The sequence below is a fragment of the Miscanthus floridulus genome, chromosome 4 (assembly GCF_019320115.1).
Source record: "Miscanthus floridulus cultivar M001 chromosome 4, ASM1932011v1, whole genome shotgun sequence".
Lineage (NCBI taxonomy): Eukaryota > Viridiplantae > Streptophyta > Magnoliopsida > Poales > Poaceae > Miscanthus > Miscanthus floridulus.
In genome coordinates, this window is record NC_089583.1 from 4,329,168 (window position 1) to 4,352,188 (window position 23,021).

At 49.5% G+C, this 23,021-nt stretch overlaps 1 pseudogene; it reads left to right on the forward strand.

The window, feature by feature from the left end:
* LOC136547927 (putative receptor-like protein kinase At3g47110) overlaps window positions 1-23,021 on the forward strand; it is a 216,491-nt pseudogene that overhangs the window by 97,490 nt on the left and 95,980 nt on the right.

Here is a 23,021-nt window from a genome sequence, read left to right on the forward strand (position 1 = left end):
TCTTCCTGATGTCTTGCGGGAGGCGCCGAGCAGAGTCGTGCCCCACAAGGCTTTGTCTTGTGGGCTGGGCCGCCCCTGAGGGCGCAACCCATGTGGTCTGTCGTGGGTATCCGGGGTCATACCCCCCACAGCTAGTCCCCGAGCACCTTGTACCCGTTGTGCAACACCGTCTTGAGCTTGTCAGAGCAGGTGCGAACACGGCCGAGCAGTCAAACTCATGGTCCGACCACCGTGATGAGTTGCCGAGCAGTTGCGAGCAGTTGCCGAGCAGCGTGAACTGTCACCGAGCAGTGTGAACCAAATACGGCTTGCCATAAGGGTGTAAGGAGCTCAAGTTCAGAATCAAAAATTTCTTCACGGTGAACCAAGTGTGCCCACTTAGAGTCCGACCACTAGAAAAGGAGATAACCTTTTTCAGCTTCAAGCGGTGCGGAGTCTTCCAGAATAAAACAAGCACACTCACTGCTAGGTGAAGTGTGCCCACTTAGTCCCCGAGCCTGACAATAGATGATGTAGTCATGTGGTGCCAGGGTCCAAAGTAGAAGAATGGTAAAAGACTAGCCGAGCAGGCAGCCAGTCCACGGGCGTAGCCCCGAAATGAGAGAGAACACATTCACCGTAAGGTGAAGTGTGCCCACTTAGTCCCCGAGCCTGATAGTAGATGACGTAGTCATGTGGTGCTAGGGTCAGAAATAGAAAAAATAGTAAAAAACTAGCCGAGCAGGCAGGCAGTCCCCGAGCCACAAATGGAGATATCGGAGAAATCCAATCCTGGAGAAAAAACCAGAGTAATGGTTGTACAGTAATGGTTACTGAGCCTCAATAAATTGCGGAGAAGTTGGCGATTATTCAGCGAGTGACAACCAACGGTGGCGATAAATGAGCGATGTGGGTTGTGGTTGCGTGAAAGCGCAGGTTATGGCCCACCTTGCTATTGCGAAGAATTCGTAGAGGTGTAAATCACAGGAACGGTTTCCCAAAAACCCTCGAATGCGATAGGGTGGGGAAAATGCTTTATAACTGTGCTGCCATATCCCGCGTTTCCACCTTTGCCACTTTGCCATTTTGTCATCCTCCTCAGCCCTCGCATTTCCAGATTCACATCCACATTTGCTTCTACTACCAAACCCTAATCAGATCTGGAGATAGCGCCGAAGAAGGGAGCTGCGAAACCGAAGAAGATAAGCCCCAAGAAGGCGGGCGCCAGAGCCCGGCGTGATGAAGAGTGGGTGTCGTCGCGAACGGGAGAGGCAGAACTCAATAGATTGGTGGAAGCTAGCATTCTTCCAGACCGTGCTACTGCTGGATGGCGGCCGGCCCTTGGTGAGTCCTTCCGAACGCCTCATACCAATGAAGTGGTGGTATTCGAGGATTATTTCTGGCGCGGGTTGGGATTTCCTCTTCATTTATTCCTGAGGGATCTGTTGGAGCTCTGGGTGGTTAGTCTGTGCAACCTCCATCCCAATACCATTTTGCACATCTGAATCTTCATCCTTTTCTATGAGGCATATCTCATAATCCTCCCCCACTTCAACCTCTTCCGTCACCTGTTCTTGCTAAAGAAGAGAGGCGGCGGTGGTTCCAAGGTGGTCGGCGGGGTGTACCTTCAACTGCACGATGGGATGGCGGGCGAGTACCTTCCTATGCTGCTGAACACATCAGTGAAGGGGTGGAACGCCAGGTGGTTCTACATGAAACAGAGCCACCCAACCGTCTACTGCGACGTCGACCACATCCCGAAGAGCCAGAGGAGCTGGTCGGAGACACCGAGCAGTGCTGATATGGAGCAAGTGAGGGAGCTCCTTACCTTAATAAAGGGAGTGAGGACCAACGGCGGATTGGTAGCGGCGACCTTTATAGTACGCCACGTGCAGCCCTATAAGGAGAGGGCGCAGCTAGCCTTTGAGTTCAAGGGGGAGACTGACGGTACCTGGGAGAGCCCGGAGATGCTATCGAGGGATGTTGTTGAAGAGCGGGTGGCAGAGCTATTCGCTCTATTTGCCTTATTCAACATGTTAGGGTATACGAAGCCCTTTAACTGCAAAAATCTACCTCCTCAGGTAAATATCTCAGTTGTGTATTCCTGATGCTTTTTATCCTTTGTCATTGTTGAGCAGTGGACTGATTCACTTATGCGAAGATCCACTCGCAGGATAGGGCGGTGGACTTTTCAGGTGTGCCAAGGGGCGATTGGCTGCCAGCGGTGGATGCACGACCACCGGCTCAACCTAAAGAAAGTGTCGTCGGCGTCTCTTTGGAGTCTGGAGGTACGGATGCTGGTCGGATGGAGAGTCCTCCCCCAGTGTCGGAGAAAGCCCAGGAGAAGAGGGCAGTGGCAGACGAGCCGGCCCAGAAGAAGAGGAAGACGGTGGCTGTTGCTCCCCTCAAACCAGGTGGCATCTCGCTTGGTGATTATCAGACCACTCGAACGCGAAGGACCGCGGTGTTCGATTGGTCTAATGACGATGAAGTTCTGACAGCTCCTCCACCGAGCACGAAGGAGCCTCTATGCAGCACACGCGCGGAGGATCAATCAAGGGGAAGCGAAGAAGTCCCGATGCAGCAGACGAGGGATGTACTCGAGCAGCGGGCAAGGGAAGTCCCCGCACAGCAGACGACGGGAGTCCCTACGGGGCAAGCGACAGGAGTCCCCAAGCAACAAGCGAAGGTAAACCCAGAGCGGCAAGCGGAGAGGGTCCTAGAGCGGCAGGCAGAACAGAGGTCGACTGTGGAGGAGGCAGGACCTCCCCCCAGAGCTCGGGAGTTGACCCCATGGCTGTGCCTAGGGGCTCAGGCAGGTACTACCGGTTCAAGAAATTGAACCGATAGACCAAACCATAAGTACCCTTGTCTTGGAGTCACTTTGCTATAGTTTCTTAACTTTTCTAGTGACTGATGAGCCGATCTGATGTAGTGCAAAGCGTACGGAGGATCTACCCCCGCTAGTCCAGACTGTTGAACAGCCGAGGGCTGAACCTAGGGTGGCGGCAACGCTAGCGGCTCCTATCCTAGAGTCCTCGAGTGCTCGGCAGCCGAAGGAGGAGTCAACCACCGCTGCTGGTGGACTAGGTGACGGCGAACAATTGGTGCCAATAGCAGACTAGTCGGCGATGATACCCAAGGCAACGACAGGAACCGTCAGGTCTTTAGGAGCAGAAGCTGGAGTTGCCGGCGATGTGCTAGAGTCTGGGGTGGCGAAGCCGGTGGTGGCTGAGGAGCAAATGGCGCCCCCTGAGGCATCGCCGGGGATGGTCGGACTCGCTGTCCGGCCATAGAGCCCCTCGATGATGCCTCGAGCTACGGCGGAAGAGGACGAGGTGGAAGAGATCGAGCGTGCTGAACCTTGACTCCAATCCATCCGAATCCTTCGCAAGCACGGTGATGAGGTGGTGGTTATCGTGGAGGAAGACACCACCAGGGAGATGAAGAGACTGAAATCCACCATCGACGGAGTAATGAAACAAATTGAGGTCAGTACTGCATCTGGAATGCTCGTCTATGATGTTGGAGATCGGAGTTTGTCATTAGCATTGTACATTGTAGGGGATAACTCGGACTACCGAGCAGCAGCAGCAACTGATAAAGAGGATGGAGCCCCTCACCGAGGAGAACGAGAAACTTAGGGAGGCAATGAACCTCTCGGAGAGAAACATCTAGAGGGCCCAACGCGAGTGAGACCTTGTAGAGTCCAACGCACGGGACCTGGAATATCAGAGGGGGGGTCCTGTCTGAGCAGCTAGCGGCTACGTCTGAGCAGCTGCAGAGCAAGTCTGAGCAGCTAGCCACTGTCTCCAAACAACTGAGCCGTGCCTCCGAGCAGTTGGAACAGAAATTTGAATATCTTAGAAGTGTATCCGAGCAGAAAGCAGGTATGGTATATCGGCGAATGTACTTTGTATTGCTAAACAACCATAGTTTTGGTGATAACTGTTGTGCTTGTAGAGCAAGACACGGAGCTCGGCCAACTACGCCAGGCCGTCAAACAACTCCGACAGGAGAAGGCAAAGGAGTCAAAGCGAGCAGACAAACTGGCCGAGGAGCTAAAAGGTGAATACCTCCTGGTTGGAGTTACTGTTGAAGTAGTTTCCTTGTATGATGGAACATTGCAATGCTTGCAGGCTACCGTCATAAAGCCAAGGCACAGTTTGATGTGCTGGTGCAGGAGGCTAGGACCCAAAGGGATAACTTCGATGCTGTAGTCACCACAATTAAACCGGTGCTCGACTGCGTTGACCTAGAACCGGCTCCTTAGCCTGACGGCAGGCGACAACATTCGGACACCATCATCCAGAGGTGCAAGGCAGCGTGCGAGAACTTCAAGACCTTCAACCATGATGCCATTGTGACCATCGCTACTCACGCCCTTGCGGTGGTTCGGTCCCACTACCCAGCAGCTAGAGGATGAGGTGGAGGACGCAGCGAAGAAGCTAGCCGACGATATAGACCTGTTCGGCGAGACGGACGGCAATGGCAGAGCATAATGATCTGCTCGGAGGGTATTGTCTATAACATCTTTAGAGGGTAGTTTGGACGCGCGAGAGCGCAGAAAACATTTATGTATGTGTATAAATGTTATAAAGTGCATGTGATGCAGCTTGACTGTATTTGTGGCGAAAAATCATTGTAGTAATAGCCCTAATGCAATTATACATAGTATAAGTAGCATCCGAGCAGTTAGTTCGTTACTAAGCCCTATGGCCTTGGCTAGTTCATAGTCCATAACGTCGAGTGTGGAGCCCGTTGACGTGTAGGAGGAACAGGCGTGACCAAGGAACCACAGCCGACCACCCATAACACAGAGAGCGGAGCCCGTAGCATGTATAGGGAGAGATCAAAGACTGGGTCTTCTCCATAGAGCACAGAGCAGAACGTGTGCTGCTCGGCGGTTGGCAAAATAACTTGGAGATAAACGTAGTATAAGTGGTGTCCGAGCAGTTAGTTCTTTACTGAGCTCTCGGCCTTGGCTAGCCCATAGTCCATAACGTTGAGTGCGGAGCCCTGCACATGTAGGAGGAACAGGCGTGACCAAGGAACCACAGCCGACCACCCATAACACAGAGCGTGGAGCCCATAGCATGTGTAGGGAGAGATCAGAGACTTGGTCTTTTCCATAGAGAACAGAACAGAATGTATGCTGCTCGTTGATTGGCAAAATATCTTGGAGATTTGGAGAAAAATCTTCGGCGATTTGGAGAAACACGTGGCAAAATACGTTGTCGATTTGGAGAAAACATGTTTTGCAATTTCGAGAAAACGTTGTTCGGTGATTTGGAGAAAACGTTGTTCGGCGATTTGGAGAAAACGTATTTGGCGATTTGGAGAAACTCGTTCGGCGAAAACATTGGAGATTTGGAGAAAAGTGGTCGGCGCAGTTATGGCAATTTTGTATTAGAGTTCATCATGGAGTGGCGTAGAGCTTGGCGACCATTGGTGGAGATTTAAACCATAATGGAGAAAAAATGGAGACAAATTATGGAGACCAAAACTCTATTCATCATAAAGTGGAGAGTACATATCTAGGGCGTTTCAAGGATAGAAACGTATGAGGTGCTCGATGTGCCAAGAGTTGGGAACATCGACTCCGTCTATCACATAGGCGATAAGACCCTGGTCGAGTAACCTCTTTGACGACGTAAGGCCCTTCCTAAGGGGAGGAGAGCTTGTGCATCCCTTCGGTTTTTTGTTTCCTACGGAGAATGAGGTCGTCGACAACAAATGAATGACCTTTGATGTTGCGGTTGTAGTACCTCCGCAAGCCTTCTAGATACTTGGCTGTGTGGATGCAAGTGATTAGGCGTTCTTCCTCGGCCCTGTCGACGTCCTCTGTCCGAACAGATGCGGCTTGCTCTTCATCATACTTCACCACCCTAGGTGCTCGGAAGGCAATATCTGCTGGTAGTATGGCTTATAAGTCGTAGACCAAGAAGTATGGAGACACACCGGTGCTGCAACTAGCTTGAGTATACAGTCCCTAGACTATAGCTGGTAGCTCCTTGAGCCATCTGCCTGGATGGTTTTCTTCTTTCTGATATAGCCTCTTTTTGAGGGCATCAAGGATCATGCCGTTCGCCCGTTTGACCTAGCTGTTGGCTCTAGGATGGGCAATGGAGATGTATTTAACGGAGATGCACCAGTCTTCACAGAAGTCCCAAAAGTGATGGCCAGTAAACGTAGTTACGAGGTCGGTAATGATGCTGTTCGGGAGACCGAATCTGTGGATGATATCTTCAAAGAGCTCGACTACTTTCTTTGCAGTAGCCGAGACGAGTGGTTTATACTCGATCCACTTGGAGAACTTGTCGATGGTGATGTATACGTACCAGAAACCACCTGGTGCTGGCTTGAAAGGCCCAATCATATCTAGTCCTCAGCATGCGAAGGGCAAGGAAACTGGGATGGTCTGCAGCTCTTATGCCGACACGTGTATCTACTTGGCAAAAAATTGGCATCCTTCACAACGTCGGACGAGGTCTTCTACATCGGAGATGGCCGTGGGCCAGTAAAAACCAGCTCGGAAAGCTTTGCCAACCAATGTTCTCGAGGCCGCGTGGTTGACACAGGAGCCAGAGTGAATTTCGAGACGTAGCTTCACTCTGTCTTCTTAGGTGATGCATTTTTGTAGAATCCATTCCTTAGCACTTTTCCTCATCAAGTTGCTGTCCACCAGCATGTAATGCTTGCTTCGACGGATTAGGCATTTGGTTTCAGTCTTATCGGCGGGTACTTCGGCGCTGGAGAGATACTTGATGAACTGTTCCCTCCAATCGACGGCCGGCAAAGGTACTGTAAGTACCAGCTGCTCGGCGAGGGGAACTTCCTAAATTTCCTTTTCTTCCTTAATGGATGGCGCCAGAAGATCTTGAACGAAGACCCCGGCGGAATCATGGCACGAGAGGAGCCTAACTACAAGTGATCGGTGAGCTAATTATGGTCGCATACCACATGGTGGTACTCGATACCATAGAACTTCCCTTCAAGCTTCCTGATTTTGACCCAATATGCATCCATCTTCTCGTTGGTGCAGGACCAGTCTTTGTTGAGCTGGTTGATGACTAGCGCAGAGTCCTCGTATACCATGAGGCATTTGACACTAAGCTCAATGGCTATACGGAGTCTGTGGAGACATGCTTCATATTTGGCGGCATTGTTGAAGGCCAGAAAGTGTATTCGGAGAATGTATCAGAGTTTATCCTTGGTCGGCATAACAAACAGGATGCCTGCACCAGCACCGTTGATGTTAAGGGCGCTGTCGAAGTACATCACCCAGTGCTCGGGGTAGGTGGCAGCGATGGGCTCTTGAATCTTGGTCCATTCAACGATGAAATCAGCGAACGCCTAAGACTTGATGGTAGGCCTGCTTCTGAATTCAATGGAGTAAGTGCCAAGCTCGATAGCCCACTTGATGATATGACCGTTGGCCTATTTGTTGAGGAGGATGTACCCCATAGGGAACTCGATGACCATGGCGATCTTGTAATACTCGAAGTAGTGATGGAGCTTGCGCGACGTGATCAGGACGGCGTACAACAGCTTCTGGACCTGAGGATAACGAGTCTTGGGCTCGTTAAGAACCTCGCTGATGAAATATACCAGATGTTGCACCTTATAGGCCTGCCCGGCCTCCTCACGTTCGACCACAATGGCTGTGCTGACAACACGAGAAGTAGCGGTGATGTAGATCAGGAGGGTTTCATCTGGCCGTGGCGCCGTCATGATCGGAAGCTTTGTTAGGAACAACTTGAGTTACTCGAAAGCTATGTTGCCTCCTCCGACCAGGAAAATGCTTGGAGGCTTTGAGGAGTTTGAAGAAAGGTAGCCCTTTTTTGCCGAGGCGCGATATGAAGCGGCTTAAGGCAGCCATGCAGCCTGTAAGCTTCTGTATATCCTTGACGCATGTTGGCCGTTTCATGTTGGTGATGGCGGAGACCTTGTCAGGATTGGGCTCGATGCCTCGTGCACTGACAATGTAGCCTAGGAGTGTACCGAATGAAACTCCAAAGATGCACTTTAAAGGGTTCAGCTTCCATCGGTACCTTTTTAGGTTGGCGAACGTTTCTTCAAGGTTGGCGATAAGATCATTGGTGGTCTTGGACTTGACGACCACATCATCAATGTAAGCTTTGACGTTGCGGCCAATCTGTTGATTGAGGCACATCTGGATAGCCCTTTGATAAGTCGCCCCGGCATTCTTGAGTCCGAAGGACACGGTGGTGTAGCAATACGCACCGAAGGGCGTGATGAACGATGTCTTGATCTAGTCTTCTTCCTTGAGGGAGATCTAGTGATAGCCGGAGTAATAGTCAAGGAAGGAGAGCAGTTCACAGCCGGCAGTGGAGTCTACAACCTCGTCTATCCAAGGCAAACCGATGGGGTCTTTAGGGCAGTGTTTGTTAAGATCAGTGTAATCAACGCACATTCTCCATTCTTTATTCTTTTTTTGAACGAGAATAGGGTTTGCTAACTACTCAAGATGATACACTTCTTTTATAAATCCGGCAGCTAAGAGCCATTTTATTTCTACCCTAATAGCCTCCTTCTTGTCTGGCACAAATCGGCAGAGTTTCTGCTCGATCGGTTTGGCGGTCGGCGAGACATTCAAGGAGTGCTCGATCTTCTCCCGTGGTACCCCTTACATGTTTGCAGGTTTCCAAGCAAACACGCCAGCGTTGGAACGTAGGAAGGAGATGAGCGCGCTTTCCTATTTGGGGTCAAGGTGAGCCCCAATCTTCACGGTCTTGGAGGGGTCGTCGAGGCCAAGGCTGACCTCCTTTATTTCCTTGGACTTGGCGGAGGCACGGGGAGGCTCCAGCTCTGGGATCTCCATGTCGTCAGTGGGCAACGTCTTGGCTTCGGTGACCATGCTAGCCATCTGGATGGAGAGGTCGGTGGCTTCGGCGAGGGTGAGACTCTTTGTCTCGCAGGTGTAGGTGATGGAGAGGTTGGTCCGCAGGGCCAGAACTCCTATAGGTGAAGGCATCTTCAGCACCAGATATGCATAGTGTAGTACAACCATGAACTTGCCCAGAGCTGGCCGGCCAAGTATGGCGTGGTAGGCGGTGTTGAAGTCGGCGACGTAGAAGTTGATGTGCTCGACGTGGTAGTTGCTTGCCATGCCAAACTGTACTGGTAGGGTGATCTCTCCTAGTGGTTTGGAGGCCCTACCAAGTACCTCACCCCAAAAGGAGGAGTCGGAGGGTGTGAGATCTTCTAACCCAAGGCCCAGCTCCTTTAGGGCTCCGACGAAAAGGAGAATCAGAGCGCTCACACCATCGGCGAGCACTTTTCTGAAAAGTACTTTCTGGACGGTTGCGTCGAGGACGAGGGGAAACACCCTGTGTAGGGAATGTTCGCCCATTGGTCGGACCTACTGAATGTGATGGGGACCTCGGACCATGGGCGATAGCTGGCGTTAGCGGTGGCGTCTTCTGCGGTGACGGCGAGCACCCGCTGTGCAGTGAGCTTCCGTTCTCTTCTACTTTCGGTGGAGGAGAGGCCCCTGAAGATTGTGGCGACCACCTTGTCGTGGTCCTCGAAGGCATTGTTATTGCCCCCAGGTGGTCGGCGACCTCTGGCTCCATCGTTGGTGTTGTCGTCCAGCTTTTTGTCCTAGAACTCCTTAGCCAAACTGAGGCAGTTCTTCATCTTGTGCTTAGCGTTCTTATGGAGAGGGCACGGGCCATCAAGGATCTTTTTGTACTGCTCGTCATAGTTGTGCTTGGCGCAAGGTTCATTGACGGTGGCGATGATGTGGTCTGGCCGGCGGCGGTGATTTTGACTAGTCTTGGGCCCTTCTGGCCGATCACGATGGTAACTACGGTCGTCGAAGCGGCAGTCGTTGTGGCATCAGTCGTCGGAGCGATCGTCGTAGCAACGTGTTGGGCGATGAGTGCCCACATCCTCATTGAAGCGCACCTCGACTTCCTCGGCGTCATCGTACTGGTTGGCGGTTGTGATCATCTCCCCAATCCTAGTGGGTGGCTTGCGGTTGAACTTGGAGTGAAGCTCACGGTGATGGAGTCCTCGGATGAAGGCAGTGATGACCTTGGCTTCCGTGATGTTTGGAATAGAATTCCTCATCTCGAAAAAGCGTTAGATGTAGCTGCGGAGGAGCTCAGATGGCTTTTGGTTGATGCGGTTTAGATCATGCTTGGTGCCCGGCCGAGTACACATAGCCATGTAATTGTTGGTGAAGACTTTTTTCAGCTCTTCCTAGGATCCGATGGAGTCCAGGGCAAGGCTTGTAAACCAGCTCATGGCGGCTGGTGTGAGCATGATGGGGAGATAGTTTGCGATGACACTGGTGTATCCTTCGACGGCACAGACATTAATGGCATAAGCCTGTAGCCACTGTGTCGGGTTCATCCTTCCTTCATAGGGCTCGACCCTAGTGATTTTGAAACCATGAGGCCACTAAAGTGTTCGGAGCGCTCTTGTGAATGTTGTGGCCCCTCGGGGTTGTCGACGCCATCGTCGGCAGCGTTGCCGTCAGCGAGCGGCTCGAGAGCTGAGTCCGGGTTACCGTACTCTTGCTCATACTCCTAGCGGCGGCGTACTTCATCTTCATGGCAACCGAAGCGGCATTCGTCGATACGCCGTCGTGCATCTCAAAGATTGTTGAGGTGCACTCTAACGTCCTGGTCGGGTTGGCGGTGATGTTCAATATGGTTGCCCCTAGGTCTGCCTAGAGGGGTTGCTTATCGTCGTGGCGCTGGTCGGTGAAGCGACTTGGGCGGCGATCAGATCTTGTGGCGACTGACTGGCGAATCGAAGTTGTGGAGTATAAAGATCTCTGCTCCTGGCGGATCTCATTGACCGGATAATGCGACGCTTTAAGCATTACGGCGACCTTGGTGACCTCTAATGTCTACGGGAGCCGGGCGAGCTCATTGGCGGCCATGGCCATCAACGCGGAGAAACTCATCATCGAGGTTGCGCTGGAGTGGCCTTCCTTGCGAGTCGAGCTATTGCTCGGCCATCGCAAGGGCATTCTCGTTTGCTCAGCGTTGCGTGCGGTTGATGTTCTGGTTCTCACGGGCGGCGCATTCCTCCTTGGTCTCGCCATTCCAAGGGGGGCTGTCGACGGTCGAAAAGGAGGGAGAGGAAGTTGCTCGGTGAAAGTTTCGGCGAGGGTCTCCGTAGAGCCTTGGGACTCGGAGTCTGGATTCTCCTCCGGGATGGTCTGGAGGGACACTCCAGAGCGTCGGCCGACGTGGAGCATGTTGATGGCCGGCGGAGGCTGGTCGACGATCTGGTCGGCAAGAGGATGGATGTCTCCCACCTGGTTGGTGAATTTGCCTCTTAGGGCATCTTGGAAGGTGGTGGCAGCGTTGGTGAGCCCAAAGGGCAGAGCCGCAACTCCTGGAGTCTTCCGAGCAGCCTCTGGCAGATCTAGATCAGTGGGTGGTCGGTGCTGGACTAGAGTGTCCAGAGCCGATTCGGCGATGGAGAGGCAATCGGCGAGCTTCAGAACAACCCGATCAATAGATGCGATCAGATCATCATTATTAATCTGCCTCCTCTGGTAGCAAGGAAGCGAGCTGCGAGTCATCGATGAAGGCGACCCCGGAGGCAGTTTCGAGATCAGATCTGCTACCGTAGGTGCGGGGGTGATCGGCGCAGAATCGATCTGCACTAGCTCAAGGAGCACTCCGACTCCATCAGCGTTGATGATCCACGAGATCGATCTGACTGGCTGGGCTGCGGGAGATCCGACCGACCGGCTGGGCTGCGGGAGATCTGGCGCAGAATCGGTCTGCACTGGCTCAAGGAATCGATCTGCACTGGCTCAAGGTGCGTTGAAGATCTGGCCGGGCTGCGGGAGGGACGAAGAGCCTGTGGAAAAGCCATCTTGTTCGACAAGGAAACAGCACGCAAGCCCCTATCTGGTGCGCCAACTGTCTACAGAATATCGTCGGCAGTCTTCCGAGGGGTATCCCACGAATGTAGATTGATCGGCAGAGAAGCGTGAGATCAAGAACAAGATGGCAACATAGACACAAGAGTTAGACAGGTTTAGACTGTCAATATGACGTAATACCCTACTCCTGTGGTCTGTTGGTTTGTATTAGCTATCGTATGATATTGCGTGAGTTTGGAGGGGGTCCCTGCCCACCTTATATAGTCCGGGGAGCAGGGTTACAAGTCGGTTAGATCTAAGAGATAACCGGAAAGTAATAACTGATTATAGGAATCTTGGGATCATACATATCCTAACAGATCTCGTAGTATCTTCAGGATATCTTCCAGATGTCTTGCGAGTGGTGCCGAACAGAGTCGTGCCCCGCGAGGCTTTGTCTTATAGGCTGGGCCGCCCATGTGGTCTGCCGTGGGTATCCAGGGTCATACCCCCACAAGCGTTCAAAATTGGTGATTCACAATAGAAGTTTGCTGGTATAACGTTAGAAATCTGTAAGCTGAAGCATTGCTTTTGGCAAACTGTCTAGACTATGGATTAAAGTTAGTAGTAGTTAAGTCTTTTTTAGTCTTACTAGTTAGTAGTGCTCAATCGTGTGTGTGACGCTTATTCAAAGAAGAATGAAATCATGTACAACCAGAAAGTTTATGTCAAAACCATGCACTGCCACTTTTTTTTCTATGAGCACGCTATATATCCATTTTTTCTGCAAAGAAAAGTAAAGAGGACAATATATCAGGGAGGGGTACTCACCAAGAACTGAAGAGAGGAGAATGTCCATTTGGAGACACACACGCTCGAGGGTGAGCAGGAGCTGGGGTTAAATGATCGAATTGTACTAAGAGTAGCTCCACTAATATTAATGGTTCAAGGTTCATCAAGCAGTAGGTTGGTCCTGTTCAATTTTCCGTGCACATGTGTTGACCATATCCTTCCAGATCGTCAAGCAGTCCAAAGTGCCGTGTGTTTTTCCTGTTTCTCCGTTTTTCTATTGCAGCGTTCAAAATTGGTGGGCATTGAGGTAGAAATCGTACCCATGGGTCTAGTTGAACCAATTAAAATAGTAAAACGCTGGTGATTCACAATAGAAGTTTGCTGGTATAACGTTAGAAATCTGTAAGCTGAAGCATTGCTTTTGGCAAACTGTCTAGACTATGGATTAAAGTTAGTAGTAGTTAAGTCTTTTTGAGTCTTACTAGTTAGTAGTGCTCAATCGTGTGTGTGACGCTTATTCAAAGAAAAATGAAATCATGTACAACCAGAAAGTTTAGGTCAAAACCATGCACTACCACCTTTTTTTTTTTTTCTATGAGCACGCTATATATCCATTTTTTTCTGCAAAGAAAAGTAAAGAGGACAATATATCAGGGATCGAGGGGTACGCGCCAGTTACGTTATATATTGTTAAGTCTTGTTGAGGACTAAATGTGGACTTTGATAGTAAAGTGATGATTTCGCTGTTCTAATTGACCGGATTACTAATTATTTGATCCATTTGGATTAATTCAGCTAAATCATGCATGAAGACAACGGAATACGCAGACGGGCAAGCAGCTTATCTGCTCAGAGTGTCAAGGGCCAGCCATCTTCCTGAGGACCAGGGACATTATCTTGAAGTAATTCAGGAAGAACTGATGCAAGGCAAGTCTGGGAAGGCATCAATGATACGTGAATCTCGCATGGAGAAGTTCGGATGGCACACAGACAAGCTAATAAGGTATATGAGAGTTACTGACTGATGGACGACCTAGTCTCTTAAAACTAACCTTGCCAGTTCCTGAAACCGTCCAGGCTGGTTCTCACTGGGGCGCTGCACCCTCTGCAGGTGCACCAGAGTATGCTCGTGTGGTGGTGCATTCCAGCCTCAACACACTTTAATAATCTATAGTCAATTAACACCGCAAAATCATTCTCCTACCATCAAAGTGCAAATTTAGTTGTCAACAAGTCTTCTCATCAGGCATGAATGGTCAGAGATAGAGACTCTTCTGCAGTCCTCGACATGGACTACTTGCAGCTTAGAATTTCTGCCTCGACGTGTGCAATAAGGCTGCAACTTCCGTTGCTCTTGGGGACTGGGCACCACCGTTCCACCGCTATATTTTGGCCTTGTTTAAATTCAGGTGTAAAGTCTTGGGATATCACATCGGGTGTCACATAGAGGTGTTGTATGGGGTGTTCGGATACTAATAAAAAAACAAATTACAGAATCCGTCAGTAATCCGCGAGAAGAATTTATTAAGCCTTATTAATCTGTCATTAGCACATGTGTTACTGCAGTAACACATTGTCAAATCATGGACTAATTAGGCTTAAAAGATTCTTCTCACAAATTAGTCACAAACTATGCAATTATTTATTTTTTTAATCTATATTTAATACTCCATGCATATGTCAAACACTAGATGGGATAGGAAGTAAACTTTAGGGGAGGAACTAAACAAGGCCTTTGTCTTTCAGCCACACCATTCATCCGATCTGGCTCATCGATAGCCCATGCATGCCGTCCTTCGATGGGCAGTCAAGTTTGTGGAGAATCCATTTGTTCGAGAAATAATTATAAACCTTGTAACAAGGGAGAAATTGAGGAGTCAGTTGTGCATAATGGTCATCTCATCCGCCGGGCAGCCGGCGCTTCCGCCTTGCCGCCAGCTTCCTGTCAGGGCCTGATCCATCTCTCCGATCCTCTACGGTAAAGCACCGACACGCTATCTTGGGATCACACCATACTATGTTTTGCAGCCATCCACTGAGGTAAGCTTTGTTTGGTTGCACTCGTATCCACATCAATCCAAATGTGTTGTATATTCAGATTAAATTGGATGCGAGTGTAGCCAAATAAGGCTGTAGTGAGATGATTTTCACTGGTTTCCCTATCCATGTCTGCACTAGCATGCCCCGTGTCCCAGTCACCAAGAGAAAATTGCACATGCATATAGCACTTGGAAATTCACACTTGTATATTGCAGTATAAATATTTAGATCGCTGTGAATATGTGATTCAGCACCTGCTGAATATGAAAATGAAGTCAACCAAATAACACAATGAAAAGAAAACAGAATCGGCCTTTCCATTAATAATATCCTAAGGTTTTGAATCAACATGCTGCGTTAGTAATCACTAAACACATGAAAGCAGGGCGAAGCATTGTATCATATATACTGAGAAATGACCGCGGACTCTTTCATGTTTGCAAACATGCATGAGGTGCTCTTTCCCACTCTACCTGGACCAACAATTGGAAGAACCCCCAATTCTTCAAAACCCTGTGGTTGTGTGTGCAACAAAAAGTTTATAACAGCAAGTTCAATTTCGATTTGGCGGCCAAACATGCAGTTGGCTAGTTGGAGATGCTTACTGTAAGGCTGGTAGTATAGGCGAGGGTAGTTCGTCAAGAAGGGAGCTCGAGAGGATATGGCGACGAGGAAGAGCGTTGCTACCAGGCTCGGGGCGCAGCAGGGAGAGCAGCATCGATCCCGAGGGCACACGAGGAGGGTGCAGAAGGGAGAAAAACGGCCAACTACCCGATTGGGCGCCTATGGAAATGAGGACCGAGGGTAGGATTTGACCTCCTTAATTTGAGGTTCTGAATAGGGACCCTGTTTTAGTTGTGTTGTTTGTATGAGCCCTTAAATTTTAGTTCAAGGGTATGTTTGAGGGCGTGCACGAGATAATTTTAGGTTTTAGCCACCGATCTGAGCTGCGCGTATGCAGAGATGTTAGAAGCGAAAAATAGTTAACTTGGACTAAATATACATACCTGGGCCGCAGCAAGCAAGAAAAGCCCATGGAGAAGGTGGTGATTAGCGAGTTACTTGGGTAAGACAGTCCGACTGCATCATGGGCTCATAGTGCAGGAACCGAGGGAGTCTTGGGGCCATGCTAGATTGGCTCATTGCGTGCCAATCTAGGTCTAGCTGAATTCCTTTCCTTTCGAAAAAGAAAAGGTCCAGCTGAATTCCTTTAAAAATAAAAGATCCAGCTGACTTCCTTTCAATTCGAGGAACAAATTTAAGGATCATGTGTGTAACATCCAACAGGCTTTTTAAAAAAAATAATATGACTCTAAAAATAAAATAAAATAAAACCTGTACATAATTTTAAGCTCAATTAAAGAAAAATCGAAACATGAAATTTCGAGCAACGAACATACACATCGTTTCCAGAGAGAAACTACATTACATAATTTCATTAGGTTTCTATAATTATTATATCTGAGATATAATAAAGCAGAACGGCTCTTTCGAAACTGCATGTGTATGTATATATCGGTTTCTTTTTGTTTTCACTCCTCTTGGAACTCAGCATATATTTTCAAAAACCCCATCATGCCAATGGACTTGTCAACTGGTTTATACTGAAACCTAACACTAACCCAGATCTGCACATCACTATCGGTTCAAAATCCCCCTTCACTGTCGGATTTTAAACCGGCAGTGGCATACCGGCAGTGATGTGGGGTTCACATCACTGCCGGTACTCAGAACCGACAGTGATGTGCAGACAATACTGTCGGTTCCTGGCACCAACCGGCAGTGTCAGTGGAGCCAACACTGCCGGCTTGTGGCTCGAGCCGACAGTGATGCTCAAGCAAACACTGCCGGCTTGTGGCACGAGCCAACAATGATGCTCAAGCCAACACTGCTGGCTTGTGGCTCGAGCCGACAGTGATGCTCAAGCCAACACTACCAGCTTGTCGCTCAAGCCGACAGTGATTCTCAAGCCAACACCGCCGGCTTGTGGCTCGAGCCGGCAGTGATGCTCAAGCCAACACTACCGGCTTGAGCTTTGAACCGGCAGTGTTGCTCGAGACATCACTGCCGGCTTGACATGCAAACCAGCAGAGATCTCTTTTTCACATTTTATTGTTTTATATAATTTATTTTTTATTTTTTTGGTGGAATTGGGTTTCGCTTTATATTCGCTACGTAGACGACAGGTCCATCAACATTAAACATTACAAATGTTACTATTACAGTTCAAATGTACTTATGAAGCTCTCGATCCCTTGAAATAAAGAAGAAATTACAATAGTCTAGCGAGCTGCTCTGGCCCGTACTGCGCCTTGTATTTCATGGACTGTGCACCGGAGAATGTTCCTTTTTTCCAAGAACTCTGATACGATGAAGGCCGCTAGCTCTGATGACAGTGCTATGACCTCCATTTCTAATAGCCTATTGTGTTTAAATTTCTTGCGCTGTCATTCAAAAAAACCGGTTTCGAAAGGCAGAAATGTTAGAGAAATAAGTAGATCGTTTTGTTGAATTAAAAGATATAAATGAAATGGGGATTATACACACCAAAGCATCTGCCGCCTCCGATTTTACGCTGAGGTAGCGAAGCATTGCCCACATTACGAAGAACCCACATTCATTGTTTCCCGCCGACTGGTCTAGGGTTTCCAATTGCATTGGTGCAACCTAGAATGGGACCTTTGTCCCACCGACCATTCTTGCCTGGACACTGTGCCACATTATAAAGTTTGAAAAAGGGGCAAAATTAGAATATGCTATGTGCGATTATAAAATAATATGTTATTAGGTTCACTTACGCATTAAGCACTTCGACTAGGGGATTGAGCAAAGAAAGTGGCTTTTTCTTCGAGTCCCACACCTTGATACAATTTCTTTTAATATCGACAACAATAAAGACGAAATGGTTGCTGCAATCAGAAAACCCTAGTTAACGAATAATCATATATACAAAAAACAAGCATAAAAATAAAAGCAGAGAACACATACTCGCAGTTGTAGGCTAGAAGTATTTCGGTTTTATTACTCATCTTGTCATTTTCGAAAACGGCAGCCAGTATCTCCATCAGATCTTCCACTTTATTTCCATGCATGCCTCCGCATGTTCTCTTGTTGACTAGTTCGGGGTCTAGCAAAGACATATGAGCGCACTTTGTTTTGAAGCAATGTTTTGCTACGCACCTACATAATTCATGGGAAATATGTAGTCGTTAACTATTTATGTATCGAGAGAGTAGTTAATTATAATATCGTGCGAGTAGGGTACTTACATAGTCCACAGCGTCAACATATGTGTATCGGGATCGCGTCTCTAGAATAGCTGAAACAAGTGATCCTAGCTGACAAAGTGCTTCTCTTCATTAGGATAATGGAAAACATACGGCGAGTAGATAATATATTCAAAACCCGCCAGCCCCATCTCAAGTGCTTGGGCCATGTAATAATCATGCAAGTCACGCATATATGTTGTCAAATTTTTATACTCCTGCTCATCCACTAAGAAATTGCCTCTTTAAAACTGCATTACCAGTCTTGCCGTCTTATATAGTGAATCATAATAGATGTTCATGGCATCATCCCTGCTTAAACTAGGGTTTTCTTCAACAATCTTGTTTATCCTCCTTTGATCTTCATGGTGTATTTCTTTGACTCTTAATTGATTATGCTTACTCTCTGTTTGCCTATTGAATTCGGACTTCACCATCCACTTAGGCAGTGAGGCAAATAGATTCCAAAATCTAACTTTGTCTTCCTTGGAGGCTACTTCTGGCTTTTGTTGGTTCATCAAGTTTGTAACGCTGCCACCCATAGTCCTTTTCTTTTTTTGTTGGTCCACTTTGGGAGCATTAGCGACCGAATCCAAGGACCTTTTCTATGACTGTGAGGATGCCTTAGATCTTGTTTTGGGCTATGTGGGGGTATGACCCCTAGTACCCGCAAGGCTCCAGCCCATAAGACTCTGCATGGGTCGCTCCACTAGACGAGGCCCAGCTCGCAAGACAACACCACGTGAAGTATACCGCAAGACGACGTGCTTCACAAGGCAATGTGAAGATCCTCAGTGATCTACGAAATCTACTCGGATATGATAGATACTGTACGATCTGTAACTTCCTATCTTGTAAATTGATCAGAATGGAAATAACCAATCTGTAACCCTACCCCCAAGCTATATAAGGCGGGTAGGGACCCCCCTTTATTTTCATCTGAACACATGCAATATAATCCATAAAGACACATGACGTAGGGTATTACGTCAAGCTGGCAGCCCGAACCTGTCTAATCGTTGTCTCTTGCGTTCTGTGTCATCGTCCGGTCCCCCCACACGCACCTCCACCGGTTCATCGACTACCATGGGCATACCTCTCGGTGACTGCTGACCAGATTTCGTCGATAGTTGCGTGTCAGGCAGGGGGTATGCGTGCTGAATCTATGGTGAACTAGATGGTCACCTTCCCAACCTCCATGGCCCCCTCGAGCCAGGCCAAATCTTCATAGTCGGATCCATGACCTAGGTCGTCGGGCCCGACGGCAACGCGGAGATCGTGGAGGCGATGTAGGACCACCCTGCACCGATCATGTTGACACCAGCAATGACATCTCTAGTCTCGGCGCCATGTCATAGGATCAGGAGATCCATGAGCAATGATGACCTGATCACATCCATCGATCGGGTCACAGATCGCCAAACAGAATGCTAGCTCCTCATGGATTCAATCCTAGATCGATCTAGAGCGAGCGACGATTTTCCTATGCTCCAAGATCACCAAGCCATAGTGACCAAGCGACCTACTCAGCCACACCACACAAGGCAGATAGATTCCGATCTAGTGATCATGGCTACTCCAGAAGGGCGAATGGTGCTGTGTCGACCACTTCCCGCCACCGACCTTTGCTTGGATGACTATGAAGCCCCGATGGAGAACCCATCAAGGACCTACCCCTTTAGGCTGGTGGCTATAGGATCTGTGTATTAGAACAGCATCCACCACCTCTTCGCCAAACACGTCGAACACAATCATGTCACTGACCTCTACGTGATCGACCCGACCGACTTCGGTCAGCCCATGCCCGTGGTCAACATGGTGTCCATTCATCAGCTCTCGGAGGATTCCCCTCTTCTGATCGAATCTCTTCACCATGTCTTGGATGAAAGCCCCAATGATTCTTCTGAGGGCTTGACCAGGACCCTATCGAGATGCCCCACTTTTCCTTCGGGGTTTGGGGGCATGATTGTCCACGTTGGCCATGATAGTGTTACCAAGGAGAGTGAAATCATTGAAGAGCACGATGCTCGTCTAGCGAAGCACGCTGATCGCCAACATCGCCAAAATGCAGAAGCGGCCCCTGAGGCCGGCGAAGATGGTCGTGGCCCGCCCCGCCATCAATGCAATCTGGAAGAGGCATTTGACATGGTTGGCGACCAACCAGTCTATTAGACTCCAAGAGCCAATCTCGTTGTCGCTTTCAATGAGCTCAACAAACTTCCTCACACTCCAGAGGTCGAGAAGGTTCATGCGCACATCATAACTACACAAGTCTAGGTCAACAAGTTCCAGAACGACGCACCATCTTACTCCACTGCGCCAGCTCGTAGCCACCGCTCCCACTGCAACGGAGGAGGCCAACATCATGGCGTCGATGCCCCCGATCTTAGGCTAGAGGCCCCTACCTCTATAGAGGCTCTAGGGACAACTATGAAGCCTATTCACATCAGGAAGCCCACCCTCCACACCGCCAGGGAGGTCGGGGTGGCAACCACAACCAGGAGGTCAATAAACTCGCCCCTCGCGACCTTTGCGATCACCTTAACACCAGTGCGGATGCCCGTGGCCGCATCAAAAATAGCAGGTCCGCACGCTATGAAGCAGAGATGGAGCATCGCTAGCAATTCGACGCTGAACATGAAGGATTCGTTGCTTGCCAAGCACCACTCCCCACCGGCACATTGGGACTTCGTCCCTTTACGGAGAGGCTCTGAGCCATCCGGTAGCCGGTGGGCTTCAAGTTCATTGGTGTCAATACCTACGACAGAGAGGCCAACCCCGCTCAGTGGATAACTCTATACGAGATCGCCATAAAAGCCACGGGTAGAGACGAGGACATCATGGCAAAGTACCTTCCTGTCATGCTTAACTAGTCTGCAAATAATTTGGTCCTTAGCTTGCAGGAGAACTCCATCTGATCTTGGGATGACCTCAAGAAAGTCTTCACCGACAACTATATGGCTACATATGAGCAGCCCGGCACCAAGTATTACTTAGAAGAGCTTCATTAGTCCTCCAAGGAATCTTTGCGTGACTTCATCAGGCGCTTCTCAGAGACAAGAAACTCCATCCCCAACATCATCGATGCCGAGGCCATCGCTGCCTTCACCAAAGGGCTCTCACACGAGTAGCTTCACGGTAAGCTGTACCGTAAGAGGCCCACCACCATCGGTGAGCTGATACAAATGGTGAATGGATATGCCGATGCCGAAGAAGCCGAACGAGTTGCCCGCCTCGCTCATCGTGAAGACAGACGTTATGATGATCACAAACGCCGCCGCGATGGTCATGACCATCATGATGACCATGACCACCATCACGATGACCGTGACCCCTAGTGTGACAATCGTCTAGAGAGCTCGAGAGGTAGACAAAGCCAACATCACCAACCTGATACCTCCATCAACACCATCGACACTCGTGTCAAGCGTGCCTACGATGCAGATTTTGGCATGCTATTGGACGGCCTATGCCCTATCCACAAGGATGCCAAGCACACCATGCGGGAGTGCAGGCAGGGGCCTGAAGACTGTGCTTGGGGGAGAACCATCAAAGAAGCAGCGGCGCAACGATGATGAGACTGAAGACGGTCAAGGTGGAGAGCGAAGCAAAAACAAGGGCCCTACATTCTAGGATCCCACCAAGACCGTTGCTACCATATTTGGTGGGAGGGCTGTCTCCGAAGACAAGAGAGAGTAGAAGCTCATAGCCCAACGCATCATGTGGGTTGCTACATATGATGGCCCCATCTCTGATCCGAAGTATCTCGATTGGTCGGAGCACCCGATCACCTTCTCCAGGGCCGATAAATGGTCAAACATCCCATACCTAGGGCATTTCCCACTCGTCCTAGATCCCATAATCAAGGACGTGTGCTTCCAAAAGGTCCTCATTGACAGAGGGAGTGCCCTCAACATTCTTTTCTCTAGATCTCTAGAGGAGCTAGGCCTCAAGAAGGAAGACCTTACACCCATGGACTCACCATTCTAGGCAATCATTCCTAGGAAGGCGTCCCTCCCATTGGGACAAATTATATTGCCGGTCTAGTTCGGCACCGTGAAGCACTTTCGTGTTGACTACATCAACTTCCTCATCACTAACTTTAACATGGCATACCACGCCATCTTTGGCCGACCAGCTCTTGCCAAGTTCTTGGCTATGCCGCACTACACATACCTAGTGCTGAAGATGCCAACAGAGTAGGGGGTCCTCTCCCTGCGTGCCAACCTCAACGTCGCCAACAACTGCGAGAAGGAAAGGTTTGCACTCGCTGAGGCAACTAACATCTCCATCCATATGTAGGACTACATCGCAACTTCATAGGTGATCCCTCTGGAGGACCTGGAGATCGCTACCATGGAGGCCGTTTGACATTCAACCAAGTCCAGGGAGTTCAAGGAATTGATCCTTGTCCCCGGCGACTAGTCCAAGACTACTCGGATCGGGGCCAACCTTGATCCTAAATAGGAAGACGCGCTCGTCAACTTCCATCACCATCACCACTTGTTTAGCAACCATAGGTGGGCCTCTCACCACACTGCTCGGTACATCACCTATGGGCTCCGAACTTGCTCCGGCATGGCCACTTGATGTCGCTGCTGCACCCCACATATCCTCCGCACTAGGATCACCCTCATCGTGCAACCCACTAGCAGGCAACACCAGTCCATCTATTGAGGGCTCTCCCATAGTAGGGCATGTTGGCCCTACAGCTGTTGGTTGTTCTGAGGCAGGGGCAACTAGATCTACTCTTGTTTGTGCCAGGCCAGAGGGGGGAGCGACCGGCTCCCCCGCGCGCCTTTCATTGCTTGCAGTCGATGGCTGTAGTTCCTCCATCGACTCCGCGCTTCAACAAGAAACAATGCCTTAAAGAAGCAAAACATAGCAAGTAAACAAGGTACTTACAACTGCGATTCCCATTGCGCAGCGCGAAACTGGCGCCCCCACCTGCTACCCATCGACCCACCACCCGAACCGCTCAGCATCTCCACCGCCACCGCTAGAGTTGTCCGCGAGGTCTTGGGGACTGCGGTGGCCACTTGTGTTGTTACCATAGGGGGTGTAACTATGATCTCGGGGGCTTTAGT